Source organism: Tenrec ecaudatus, unplaced genomic scaffold, assembly GCF_050624435.1.
Source record: "Tenrec ecaudatus isolate mTenEca1 unplaced genomic scaffold, mTenEca1.hap1 Scaffold_159, whole genome shotgun sequence".
NCBI lineage: Eukaryota > Metazoa > Chordata > Mammalia > Afrosoricida > Tenrecidae > Tenrec > Tenrec ecaudatus.
This window is the reverse complement of record NW_027458057.1, coordinates 259884-272794: the sequence shown is the minus strand read 5'-3', so window position 1 is coordinate 272794 and position 12911 is coordinate 259884. Positions and strand designations below refer to the sequence as shown.

The 12911-nt window shown below is 48.8% G+C and overlaps 1 long non-coding RNA gene across 2 annotated transcripts in view; it reads left to right on the top strand.

Annotated features, from left to right (window-relative positions):
* The window catches only part of LOC142436129 (uncharacterized), a 135797-nt gene extending 125691 nt beyond the window's left edge, over positions 1 to 10106 (top strand). Inside the window, exon 3 of one of the 2 annotated variants that reach the window (XR_012781793.1) lies at positions 8715 to 10106. This is a non-coding gene — a long non-coding RNA (uncharacterized LOC142436129). The remainder of the gene's footprint in view (positions 1 to 8714) is intronic. The other variant, XR_012781792.1, reaches the window with a different exon arrangement.
* The last annotated feature ends 2805 nt before the right edge of the window (positions 10107 to 12911 follow it).

Genomic DNA, 12911 nt, shown 5'->3' with positions numbered 1-12911 from the left:
TGTACCACTCAGCCTAAGCTGTTGCTCCTTCTCCGGGTTTATATACAGAGGAAGGCATGTGAGCTGTGAACCGGATTTTCCCTTGGTGCAGTGGGTGAGCACAGTCCCCCGCTGGCAGCCTCCCTAGCAGTTCCCACCCACATGTGTCAGACCTGGGACTTCCATCCTGGAGGTTACCCTAGGCTGGGAGAGAGGCAAAGGTAGCAAAATATGTCATTTCCCATTTTGTGACAGGTGTATTGAGGCGGAACCTCCATGCCAAACTTGGCAGCCTTCATCAAATGCACATGTGGGACTTAGACAGGCCGCCACATGTCTCATGCCTGCTTGGTACCATGAGACGCTACTTTGGTCTAAACCTCTTCTGGACCCTCGATGGAATTTCTTGGCTGGATTGCGCCTCTCAAAACCTATCAACTGCAGCCACATAACGTTGAAGACAAAGTAATGGCACCAGGGAACATTCTTCACTGTGTTGGGACCTTCTGAGGTTTTCACAGTAGGGGTGTTACCATAAATCATAAGAGGTGCAAAATGAAGAACTTGGGATGGAAGTGGGTGGGAAACACTGCTGAAAACCTCCTCCAGAGCCCTGCCCTTTGAGAAGTCAAAGCTAGCACTCAGAGAAGGAGACGCAGTATCTAACATAGTTAAAGGTATATTATGCCAACCTCGTCAATGAACTCATGTGGGGTTAATTGAAGGGCAGGGAGATCAATGGCTCTGTGAGCCTAGCCTTTCTGGTCTCTTGCTCTCTGATAGTGCCACCAGGGTGGATATGCATTTGTTAGGTCCCTAAAGCAGCTGGAAAGACTCATTTCCTGGGAGATCCCTGAGGAGAAGCCGCATGGACCTACCCTGTTGCAGCCCTGGTTTCTGCAGCAGCCTCATGGAGAACCTGCCAGCGCACGGACTACAATTTCCTCCTGCAGTCCTTGTCTCCCCGTGTGTTTTTGGATTGTGAGGAGGACTTTGTAGATTGGTGTCAGACACATGGGATACTATTGGACTGGTGGTCTTAGATTGAACTGGGTTGGGATGCTTTTCAATGTTCACTTAACCTTTATATAAAACTCATAAAATATGAGTGTATGAATTTTGTTTCTCTAGTCTACACAGACTAACACACATGACACCCCCTCTAGATCCCGCCATGCAGCACAGAAGTCACACTTTAATGTAGGAGGGGGAAAATCTCAATTTGGAACAATGAATATCATGGCTGAGAGAAGCCATTAGCCTGTGCAGAACAGGCTAAAGTGGCTGGCATGGATACTTTCCTACTAATCAGAGCAGAAGAAGCGTCTTCTAATTTGCCAGATAAGACATATTCTCGAAGACAGTGACGTGGGCAGTGGTAAGGGTAACTGGAGTAAGCCCACCTCCTCCGCCTCTGCTGCTGCAAGCTGACTGGGCACACAAACACCCTGGGGGGCAATGGCTGAGTGTGGCTTCTGACAATGAATCCCCTGAACGGACAGAAATTTGTGAATACATCCCTGATACAGGTGCTCGTGGTGGGAAGGCTCTGGCAGTCAGGTATCGCCTGGTGGAGGCAGGGTCTCACACTTGCCACTCTCCTGTGTTCTACAAAGAAAGGAGCCCTGCAGCTGGAGGAACATCCATTAACTGAGGCCTGCGCTTCTTTTCGTGGACATAACGTTGACGCAAGATACTCCTGATGACAGCCTGGTGTCCCCTCTAGGACTTGGCCAACATCTGTCGTGAGCACCTGAGCCTCCGTGACCTTGTTAGGAGACACTGGTTGTCTTTGAAGGGGCCCAAGGCTGTGACCACAGGGTAATACGGGCTTTCCTTTTTGCAAAGGATCACCGTGTCCTGTAGATTTTTTGCTGGAGCAAATCCACTGGACAAAGTGCTTCCTCCATTTTTTGCTGTGGCCCTCAGCAGGAAGCTGTCCCTTCTCTGGTGGGAGCTGTGAGGACTTGATCTCAAGGCACTCAGCCAATGCCTTGTCTTGCACAGGCTGGCTTAACCCACAGACTTGGGAGATGCCTCTTCCCGCTAATCCTTTTCCATGCTCTTCTGGATTGGGCCATTTATGAGTCTCCCTCTTGTCAGTGGGAACAGCATCCTTCCTTCTCCTTGTCGAGGGGTCCTGAAGGTTGGGGCTTTTGAGCTTCTGCTGCCCCATGTAACTTGCTCTAGCCACCACGAAGCCACTTGGCCCTTGACATATTGGCTTATCCCCAGTGAACAAATGCTGGGGGCGGCAATGGACCACCTGAGAAGGCAAAACATTGGTGGCAGTGAGCACATCAGTGGTGCAGTCCTGAAGGAGCCCGTCAACAGGACAGCATGGAGAACCATCCTCTGCCTCTACCTCCACCTGGAGCTTAATCTCACTGCACACTCGTGCTGTAAGGCTTGGCTTTTCAGGAACTGGAGCACACTTTCCAGGTAGCAGGAACCTTTTACTACATCCTAGAGCCTCGAAGCACCCCCGGTCCACATCATTGGTTTGAGATTTTGCCAGCACACTGGTTTTGAAAGTGTCTCTATCGTCTAGCTCTATTGAAGAGGACTTCTTGACCACCACCAACCCTGTCTCTTTGGCTCTTGAAGATGGACATTCAGAGTTCACTTCCAATCTGGGGCCTCCTGGGGCACAACTAGCACCCTCTTTCCTTGACCCCTTGCTGGTCAGTACTGGATTTGAGGTTTGCTCTAGGCTCTCTCTCTGGACACTTTCATTCTGGAAGGTTCTGCCAAGGATACTGGGCATGAAGGCTGGAAACGGCTGCCTGAGGGCCAATGAGCATCCACTGTCATTATCAAGTGGGGGGTAGGCTGGGGTTCCCTGAACAGGCTCCTCTGTAGGGGAGCAATCAGCAAAAGGACTCTCCAGGGTAGGGCTTGATTTCTTTGGGGTCACTCTCTCTCCCCAGTCTGCCTGACAGGGTTCTCCCAGGACCTTGACAGCCTCAGTTACTAGGTTAGTTCAATACTTAGGGGTGGCTAAGCAGGTGGACTTTGGAAAGGACATTGCGTTGTCTTTTCTTGTCCTACAGAGGTTTGTGGGCTCAAGGACTTTGAGGGGCATGCACCACCTCTGCCTCATTTGGAGCCTTACGATATGCGAGTCCAGCACCTGTTGAGTGCCCGGGCTGAGAAAGGAAAGGCTCTGCGTTGTGTTCAGATCTTCCAGCTCTCCCCAGGAGGCCACATTGACAACATGTGGGTGGGTCAGGGAAATAGACAAAGCGTGCGTGGTCGTCGCAAGACATGAACGGCAAACAATGCCAGGGATCTGATCCTTTCTAATCTGCTCCACCTTCCTGCACATGTGGACATTCAGGGTGTTTTCCAGTAGGATTTTATTTGGACCCCTTAGGGTGTAAGTTCCTGCGTTAATCCCCTTGTGTATCCTCAAATCACTTAACTCCTTTGAGTCGGCTCCCGGAGTTCCTTTTGGGCAGTAGTTTCCTGATCCACAGAGAGATAGATTACATTTGGATATTTTCCTCAAGTAATTCCCTTGTCCATTGACCGAGTTGTTCCTCAGCTGGACACCGGCTCTGCAGCACGCAAGCGACGGTCCAGGGTGTGTGCATCTTCCTGGGGACACCGTCTTCATTACATTCTTCCCCTGCTTGTCTCCAGGTGTTGAGCAGGAGCATTCGGGCTGCTTCATATCCAGACAAGTCCCTGGCCATTTTTCCTGAGGCTGCTTTAGTGTCAGAGACTCAAGAGTCCCATTGCCGAGGGGCCCCTGCAATTGAGGGAAGTTCTCTTGGCGGTGGAGCTCCGATTGCTTCAAGCAGCCAGGAAGCTTGGGGTCTGTCTTTGGGGTCTGCACCTTCTGATTGTCCTGGGGATGAGTGGGTTTGCGAAGACAAAAAGCTTCCTGGGGTCGTGGCATCATAAAGGGTAAAGAACTCTCACTTTCCTGTTGTTTCTTTAAAAAATGGCTTTCCAGCTGTTGAAGTGAATTTGGAATGCGTGATTGGGACTTAGTGTGGACGGTAAGACAGGATTCATCACAGGGACTCTTGTGAGGAGGAGGAAAAGGTACTGCGAGTGGGCCACGGGGCTGTGGACCGGGCGGAGTCAGGACTGTAGCCGGCGGTGGGGCCTGGGCTTGGCATGCAGTTGGAAGTAAAAGTTGGAATCGGCCTTCAGTGTAGGGCAAGGAGTGACGTTGCAACAAGAGTGGGTACTCTTTAGCATGCATTTGAGCGGGTAAGGCATTAGGAATTTCATTAAATAAGACAGTGGGAAACTCTAGGGTGGATCCAGAGACCCTGAGAGCAGCTGCCAGAGACTCCCTGTGCAGAAAAGGTAGACCCCAGAAAAACTCACTGAATTTTTGTGGAAAATGCTTCTGAGGGCTGGGTATCTGCTCTGCTTTGATGCTGGCATTCCAGAAGGGCTGGGGAGGTGCAGTGATCTGCTCCCCATCGAGTGCCTTCAACATATTTAAGGCCTGCAGATGGTATTCTGATACACCCTTTCCTTTTTCTTCCCAAATATTCCATTTCTCTGCCTTTGTGATTTCTATTTCCAGCAGCTTGTGGACATTGGGGTTGAGCAAGGTGGGCCTCCCTACTTCCCCCTGCCTCTTTGTGGGTCCTTCCCGAAAGGTGTCTTCTTGGGGGTGCCAGGTAGAGTGCTCTTTCAGAGACCCAAAGTATTCCAAGGAGGGAAGCTGTAAGTTCTTGGCAGCTGCCCAAAACTGGGGTGGGGAGGCAGTAGGGAGGCCTGTGGGATCCTGACTTGTGATGGCTGCCATGGCAGGTGTGGAGCAGCGGTTGTGTGGAGATGGGCTCTGCCTGGGCCTTGCCAACAAGTCATTCTGAGAAGGAGTCCCTGTGGGGTGCGGGGCTGGTGAGTCCCAGAGAGTGCTTGGAGGCTGCAGGTAGGCCTTTGAATCCGGGGGTTTGGCACTGGGTGAGGGAAGAGCCAGTGGTGTGGGTGAAAGACTGTCAGGTTCACGGGAATGTGCGCAGTCTGGTGATTGACTCAAGGCGGGTAAGACATGAGAAGTTGAGATGCACATCTGGGCCCGTGGAAGGGTGGAGTTCTGAGACCTAGGTGTCCGGAATGGATGAGCCGCAGAACCGTGTGGGGCGCGCGTACCGACGTGGACTTCAGCCGTACCTCTATTTCGCCAGCTACCAGAGAGGGCTTGAGCTTTCTGTTGACCAAAGCTGCCAGTGTCAAGTGGGTTTCCCAAGTGGCTGCAGGAGACAGAAGGACCAGATTACAGCCAGGACTGAAGGGGCAAGAGACCTAGCAGGCTAGCAAGGGTCGGTGCAAGCTCAGCCCCTCCCCAAGCCTTGATGGCCTGCTCTTCCTGCCCCACCCCACTGCCCGGGACTCCTGTCATTCTCTGCCCATCCCTGAAAGTGTCCCCCATACCAGCGCATCCCAGCTGCTCTGCAGCCCCAGGCCACACAGGCACCCTGGTTGGAAGATGCACCCCGCGTTGAAGCAGGAAGGTTACTTACTTCTGCCTAAGACGCAAACGCAGGTTCTGAGCGCCATATAGTTCTTGCAGGAAGCTTCGGAAAACTGGAAATCAAGAGAACCGTTATGGTGCAGCCCTCCCAGAGGACCGAAAGGAATGTCACACGGGCTGTGCACTTAGGACGTTGGACTCTCCAGAGCTCAAGGTCAAATGATAGCTTACTCCCACGGGCAGTAGGTGCTTTGGCATTTCAAGGAGCATTGGTTTCCAATATTGTCTGTGGGGTCTCAGTGAGCAATCTGAACCTTGGCAAAGTTACACAGCTTATCGCAGTTACCCCTCAATGTTCCACCTCCAAATCCACCAGAATCTGCTCCTGACACCCCCACTGCTCCCTACTGGGTCCTACCTTGGCCAGCCTTCATCCCATCCTAGGCCCCTCCTGTACATCTGGGAAATATCTGGGTTCTGTTTCCATCCACAATATCCTTTTGTTCAGGATTATTACCTGAGAGAGACGGGCTGTTGCCACTGGCATCCTGCAGAGGAGGGGACAGGAGAGCTTACAGAGCTTGGTTGAATGGGCAGAACCTTACCTTTCAGAGCGTCACCTTTGTCCCTTGACCTGCTGCTTCTCCTTGTCTCCACCTGAGGCTGGGGCACAAGAGAGGAAGTCAGGCTGGAATCCAATCCTGCGTCTGTTCTTTGTGACAAACTGCAGGCATTTACTGGTGATTAGAAGAATGACAATCTCCATGGAATGACTAAAGCCCAGAAACCAGCTTCTGTGTGAGACCTAGAGTGCATTTCTTCCGTCAGCCTTCCTCTGCTCACGGAGAGCACACACTCTCAGCACTCAGTGTTCTGGTGGGCAAGATTTTGATTATGGAGGCTGAAGCTCTGGGCCAGCCCTTGACCACTTCCTCCCCGGGGTCAGCCATGCTTTCTCAATTAGCCCAGACAGAAAAGGAGCCTTGGCCCAGAGACTGGAGCTCAAGGAAAGAGACTGAGGACCCAGTGATGAGAGCTGCCCTTTGAAATGTCTAGTCATCTAGTCCTTAGCCACTGCGTCACTATATTGGGGATTTTTACCTATTGCCCTCTATAACAACTAGAGATGGGAGGTCTGAGATCTTCAAAGAGAAATATTTTTGAATGCTCACCTTACTGGCAAATGATTTACATATCATACGAGTCAATAGTTCAGTCGTTCAATCAGATCAAGGGCAATGGTACAATCAATGATTACCATATCCATTTTAGAACAACACCCCCCCCCCTCCATGGTTAAATTGCCTTCAAAAGGAGTTGTGTAATCACAGTCAGGTCTAAAGCTCTCTGTCCCCTCTGGCCTCCTTCATTTTTTCGTCTTGAAATCAATCCCCCTTCACTCCCTAGCTTCCCGATGGGGGAGTTCTCCACACTGCTGATCTCACAATCCCTCCCTCTGCCATGAGATCTCTCCACCTGCAACTCTGTCAACCCTTGTGTCCATGATCATGATGCATCCACGCCTCCTGTGCTTCACAAACAGGGAAAGCCAACAGAAATAATGAAAATCAACATAAGCCGGCAAGGATAAAATGATACCAATGCAGTGAACAAAGTCCTAACAGTGAGTAAGGACGCACCAGCCCTCATCAACATTCCAAAGCCAGGGCTGATGGTCTCTTCTTTCTTGAGATTTCCCCTATCAGGAAATTAATTACGAAAGGAAAAATTTATAAAACGAGGAAAAATCAATCTCTCCTATGGCTGGGTTGAGAATTTCTTACCTTTATCCTTTTCCTGGGTGGTCGCACAGGTGGAGTATTTGGAAGGAAGGGGAGGACCAGGAAGAAGCAACCCACTCCATACAGGATGCCCAAGGTCAAAACAGTGAACCAGGTGGGGTATTGGTAGGTCAGCCAGGAAGCACTTTTCTGTTCCAGCAGAAAGAGAATCTCCTCCATCTTCTGGATACAGCGGTTGCACTCAGGCAACTGAGCACTCTGAGTCCCCTCTGGCTTCAAACCCACTTGCATCACAAACCTGGGCCCACATCACTAAAGGGTCACAGTGGGGTGGGAGGTGACAGCAGGACATCACATAATCCCTCCCTCTACCCTCCAGCTCATCACATCCCTCCCCTGCTCTGGTCTTCTCTCTCCCACTGCCTGCTCTGGGCCTCCAAAGTCACCAGCTGCACCTGATGGAATGGAATCTTAGTGCAAGTTCTTATTCATTCCACCTCCCACCTAGGTATTACCTGCTTCCTTGGCAAGTTGCCTGAATCATGACCAATTTCATAGGCTTAGAATATCTGAAGTTGTCTCTGTCCTCAATGAAAACCTTCTCAAGTCATGGTTTTACTTTGTCTTATCCAAGGTAGAGAACTTAGGTTTATGTAACATTTATTTAGCTTTATGAATGTTGGATGAAAAGCTTGGAATTTGACTTCTATGACCAGGAGAGTTATTCAAGAGCTGAGGTATATCTCTCCCAGGAGAGAGATCTAACAAATTTTCTGCCAGATGGTACATTTGGGGAGACAAGGAACACTTAAGCATTAATCATTCTTAACAGTGTCCCCTGCAAATCTTCCTTGTGTGTGACTACTGCCCATTTAGGGCTTGCTCTGGGAACACTTGATGGGGTAATAAGCCTTGCAACAATTCAGGCTCAAAGGGCAAGCATCTGGCTGAGCAAAATAAAGAGATAATATGGATTGAGTTGTGTCCTTACCACTACCACTTGAGATATTCCCCCAAAATTCGTTGGAACCCTAACACTGAAGGCTATAATCTGATTTGGTTATGTGAGGGCTCTCTCTGGGAGAAATGTACCTCTGTCCTTGGCTTCACACAAGAACCAATTGACGCAGAAACCTAGTTTGTGATCCAAGTGACTTTATAAAGGATAGAAGAGGCAAATATGCTCGTGGGGGGTGGGGGCGGACTGGACAGCCCACGCGCGCTGGGTTGCATGACAGCTGGTTTGAGGCCCCCACCCATACCCTGTTGGTAGGCATGGCTGACGGTACTGTTTGACCCCATTGACTGAATTAAGCCCACCTGGTCTAGATGGGGGCCCGCCCAGGTTGACCTGCTTCCTGTCACAAGGACCTAAATGTGTGCATCTTTCCAGCCTGAAGCAGCTTTCAACTGTCTGTGATGGGGAGGAGGTTTGGCATGCACAGCGACCACCCTCAGTTCTGCCTCTACTTACCTAACAGGTACACGGCATTTCTTTTCTGTTTTTTAAAACAACAACAAAAAAATCATTTGTAATCTTTCTATTCCAGCGGTTTCTAGGAGCAAGGCAGAGGCAAAACCCAAGAACAGGGTTCTTCTCTGTTGAAGCGCGATAAACTCACGGGGAAGCAAACAAGCATCTTCATCCACGTGAAGTGAATCTGTGAATCAGCAGCTCCCAACTGACCAAAGCACGCACACAGCAGCCCAGCATCAAGGTCCGTTTCTGTGCACTGCTCCCACTGTGAGGAAGAGCTTCATGTGCATTAATAGGGAACTTTTGTAATATTTGAATTTTGACTAGTGGTTTTTGTCAGAAACTGGAAAAAATCTCAAAGCCTGAAGAAACTCCTTTCTAGTACTGAACATTCAAGGGAGCCTGTAGAAGCCTGAAATGATTGCTAGGTGACCACCTGGATCTGCTTGTTGAGTGAAAGTGGCAGAATAGCAGCAATAGAGCAGCGGGTCCATTCTGACCACTGACACTCGTGGACCTGGTTTACAGGCAGTAGAGAAGAAGATGAGAGCAGGTTGACTCGTTTGAAGTCCATGACCTACTCTGAGGGGACTAGAGTTGTGGAGAATTGGTGATGGGGCCAAGGCCTAAAGGCAATGCGACCAATGGACACTGAGGTGAGGCCAAGAGAGGGAGCCCACATTGACTTGACCCGAACCCGACCAGATGAAGAGAAGAATGTTGAGCCTGTGCACTGGTATATACTGCTGCAGACTGTATAGACGAACTGTCCTGCTTTGACTTTCTTGTGGATGTGGACTTCACAAGGTTCCAACTGGCATGAAGACTCTTTATATTGAAGAATATGATTGTCTCCTCAGAGCACTGGGTTGATGGAAGTAGGCAGTAGAGAAACTGGATAGCCAAAATGGGCCAGATAAAGGCGTGAAGTGGCTAGCTTACAAGATTTCATAGATACTGGAATATATTCATAGAATTATAGGATTAATATGTGGGTGTACCTTACCTGCAATTGTTAAGCATAGGATATTTTTGTTTCATCACTTACAGAATATTATGTTTAAAGGAGGGTGGCACGGAGTGAAATGTATGCATTTTCATATTATACTGTTAGATACTGATATGATTCTATTATTGTTTTGAAATTATATACGGCTAAAGAATTTTGTGAAAATGTCAAATGGACAAGGGGTAGTCTGTTGTAGTTATACAATCTGGTGTCAATTTGGGACTTGAGAGGATTAAGAGTGAAGGGGTAGACTCTAGTCTCTCTATTGGGTTATGGCCAATGAGGCATGTGCATATGTAAATATATTTATGTATAACGATGGGGAAATAGATCTATATGCATATATTTATAGGTTTAGTATTAAGGTAACAGATGTACATTGGGCCTCCATTCAAGTACTCCCTCAATGCAAAAATACTTTGTTGTATTAAAGTGGCATTCCGTGATGCTCACCTCCCCAACACAATTGCTGGAGGCAAATGGGTGCATAAGCAAATGTGGTGACTGAAGTTGATGGTGGTCGGCTATCAAAAGTTATACATTCTGGGGTCTTAAAAGCTTGAAGTTAAACAAGTGGTCATGTAGCTGAGAAGCAACAAAGCCCACATGAAAGAAGCACACCAGCATGTGTGATCACGAGGTGTCGGAAGAATCAGGTATCAGACATCATCGGAACAAAAAAATCATATCTTTGTGAATACGGGGGAGTGTGGAGTGAAAACCCAAAGCTCATTTGTAGATAATTGGACATCCCCTTACAGAAGGGTAGCAGGGAGGAGAGGAGCCAGTCAGGGTGCACTGTAGCAACAATGAAACATACAACTTTCCTCTAGCTCCTAAATGCTTCTTCCCCCACAACTAAAATGATCCCCATTCTACCTTACAAATCTAGCTAGACCTGAGGATGTACACTGGTACAGATAGGAACTGGAAACACAGGGAATCCAGGGCCGATGATCCCTTCAGGACCAGTGGTGAGAGTGGCGATACGAGGAGGGTAGAGGGAGGGAGGAATGGAAAGGGGAAACCGATTACAAGCATCTACATATAACCATCTCCCTGGGGGACAGACAACAGAAAAGTGGCTGAAGGGAGATATTGTATAGTGTAAGATATGACAAAATAATAATTTAGAATTTATTCAGGGTTCATGAGGGATGGGGAATAATTATCAGCTGATGCCAGCGGATTAAGTGGAGAGCAAATGTTTTCAGAATGATGAGGGCAATGAATGTACAAATATGATGTATGTATCAATTGTGATAAGAGTTGTATGAGGCCCCAAAAATTGATTATAAAAAAAGAGAAAAGAAATAACAGTATGAAAACATCCCCCAAAAAAGCATGCCTCTCTTGTCCCTCATATCCTAATCACCTGAACTCACTCCATGTGACTTCTTTCTGTTTCCATGAATGAAGGACAGTGGTTTGACAACACAGAAGAGGGGGGGAAAAAAACAAGGGTGTCACCCAAACTGCTGAGTTTGAAAAATGTTTCCAAGAATGTAATCACAGATTAGACAAATGTGTGAAGTGTAATGGAGAGTACTATGAAGGGGATAAAAAATTTAAATGCATAGTTTTGAAAAAATTGTAGTTTTTGTCGGGTTCCCCCTAGTAGCTTCCAATTTCATAGCAACTCAAGCCATCACCATACATCCAACTGACAGAGAAGGGGTGGGTTTTGTGTGTAGGTGGTGTTGGTTATTGCACAGGGGCAAGGGACTTCTGGTGGCATAGTACCTTATGCCTTGGGTGTCAACTGTAATGTCAGCAGTGGGGAACCACCAGTCAGTCCTCAGAAGAAAAGGATGAGGCGTTCTACTCCCATAGAGTTAGCCTTTGGGAAACCCACAGAGATAGTTCTGCTCTGATCTCATAGAGTCGCTATGGCTCAGCATCGACTCCATCGAAGTGAGCTGACAAACTAAAGGCAGGAGATCTGAAAGAGGATGCGGAGACGTTGTCTCAGGTACTTTGGACATATTACTATGGTGGAACCAGTCCTGCAAGAAGGGCGTCATTTTTGGCAGAGGGTTAGCAAACAAGAGGAAGACCCTTACTTAGGTGGATTGACACCGTGGCTGCGAGAATCGGCTCAAATACAGTAACAAGTGCGAGGATGGCGCAGGACTGGGCTTTGTTTCTCTCTCTAGTGCACAGGCCCCTATGAATCCGAACTGACTCCAGGGCTCTACAACATCAACTACTACAACCCTGAAGTTCAAACCTACCCAGTGGCTTCCCAAAAGGGAGGTGTGGCCATGTGCCTCTGTAAAGATGACAGCTAGGGAGCCCCTGCGGGGCAGTTCTACTCTGTGGCACAGGGGCAGCCAGGAGTCGGAATGTGCTTCACAGCAAAGGGTGTGCTTTGTCTCAGTTTGTGCCTGCTGCTGTTTATGCTATGCACTGAGTTTAACATGTGACACTCAGGAGCGAATGAATGGAAACACACCCATGATGCTTCCATGATGCCAGATGCAAGCTGACACTGTTTCTGAGTTCTGGGCATATTATTTTTTCAGAGATAATTTCCTGTAGCGGTGACACACCGAGTCCTATTTCATGTAAAAGCATCAGCAGCAGAGGAAAGCACTGCACAGAGAGAAGACTATGACACGTAACAGGCTTTCCATAGAGGAACAAAAGGGTGGATGTCTTGGGCTGCACTCTTTTCTTGTATACAGACAGTAAACAAGCTGAACACATCTCACCTAAGCATAACATTACAACTACTTGAAGCCCAGCTCAGGCATCTGGACAAGAGGCAGCAAGGAAGGATGGGAGAGAGTTAATGGGCTGGGCGTCCCCAAAGGTGCAGAGTGGGAATCAAGGGAGGATCCAGGACGAGCCAAGGCTTCTGGCAGAAGTCTGAGAGGAGAGCAGCAGAAAGGAGCTGCTCTCTGGGTCCTCACAGATGTAGCCAGTGAGAGAGCAGCAGTGCTGCCCCCTGGCGGTGCGCCGAAGGCAGGGCCGCTTCCCCCAGGGCTGGAGAGCTCTGGGGAAAGACAAACCCTGTCACTTTGGATGCCAAGTAAGGGGGCACTGTGTGCCGGTGGTGTACCTATGTTGGCCAAAGCGCTGCCCACTGTGCATTTGCTTCCCACAAGCACAGTTATCCTTCCTCGTGCATCCAGGAAAGACAGTTCTAGAAAAACACAAGCAGTAAAATAAAACACTGCCAGGTCTCGAACCATCCTCACCATTGTTACTATGCCCACTGATGTAGCCACTGGTTCGAGCTGTTTTATTGCCCGTCCT